The 1,257-nt window shown below is 46.4% G+C and overlaps 1 non-coding gene across 1 annotated transcript; it reads left to right on the forward strand.

The window, feature by feature from the left end:
• The first annotated feature begins 962 nt into the window (after positions 1 to 962).
• Positions 963 to 1,035, forward strand: TRNAA-AGC. The gene has a single exon. It is a non-coding gene; the product is annotated as a tRNA-Ala (tRNA).
• Positions 1,036 to 1,257: the final 222 nt, after the last annotated feature.

Here is a 1,257-nt window from a genome sequence, read left to right on the forward strand (position 1 = left end):
ATAGTTTCTGAAAAACACTGAAATGAATGAAAATATATTTCCCATTCCTAGCTTTGTAGCTTGTCTAATGCTACGGTTTAGAGAAATATTGGTAATTCAGTGAATTATGATCATGAACAGGTTTTTTAACTAGCTCTATGTGTATGATTGTAGCATTAAGCTCTGATTATAGCATCAAAAGTTGATGAGCTGCATCAGAGGCTCGGACAGATGAGCATCAACTGAATCAAAAGGTTGCCTAACACTGAAAAAATTTGGGGGAAATATATCCCAGGGGCACGTAGACGAGAATCGCCTCACAAAACATTTCCCAAATCGTTGAATTCGCACCCTACACCTAAGAACGAAAATACACCAGATCCGCGTGGAAAACCTACATGTCTACGATGCGAAGTCGCGCATAGAGCGGAGTAGAAAAGGAGAACAACGGAGAAACGTACCTATCGCCGGCGAAGCAGCCTCCTCGAAATGGTGGGCGCTCTCTGGAAGCGTCGGCATGGAGGAACCCAGCTCCTCTGGCAAACCCATACTTCTCACACCCAGGCAGCAAGAAAAACAATGGGGATGAGAAAACGAGCAGGCTCCTCCCAACTCCTCGCTCCGGTGGCCGATTCAACATCGCCGCGAGAGAACGGCCCTCCGCCGTGCAAGCGCCACTACCTGGTCAGCAACTCTCTCCCTCGACATAGAAAAAGGGAAAAGGGAAAATGCAGCTCAGCTAGCTACCAACAAAATGAGCAGAGACCCCGAAACTGAAAAGACCAAAAAAAAACGGACCAAGTGAAATCACGGGACCATGAAAAACCCGACAACTAACTACTAGGGGGACGCGCACGTCAAGATTCACGCTACCGTTCGGAAATGAGCGGCCAGAGATCTGACTTGAAGCGAATTGAAATTTCAGCTAGCTGAAATTTAGGAAAGGTGTAAATATATAAAAGAAAAGTTACTGCTGGCATCACGGGGATGTAGCTCAGATGGTAGAGCGCTCGCTTAGCATGCGAGAGGCACGGGGATCGATACCCCGCATCTCCAAAATACTGCTTCCATTAAATCAACTCAGAGGTTGTATTTTTTTTTTCATTCTTAACGAGGTGCCCAAGTTACCTGTGCAGACTGCAGAGACACAGCACATGTCATAAAATCTCCGATTGGTCTATCGCAGAACCAGCAACAGACTGGAACTTCGTACTTTTTGTTATGATTGTTTCGACGCACGGCATCCTTCCGTTCTCTCACAGGACAAGGACCATACAC

The sequence above is a fragment of the Lolium rigidum genome, chromosome 4 (genome assembly GCF_022539505.1).
Source record: "Lolium rigidum isolate FL_2022 chromosome 4, APGP_CSIRO_Lrig_0.1, whole genome shotgun sequence".
NCBI classification, from domain to species: domain Eukaryota; kingdom Viridiplantae; phylum Streptophyta; class Magnoliopsida; order Poales; family Poaceae; genus Lolium; species Lolium rigidum.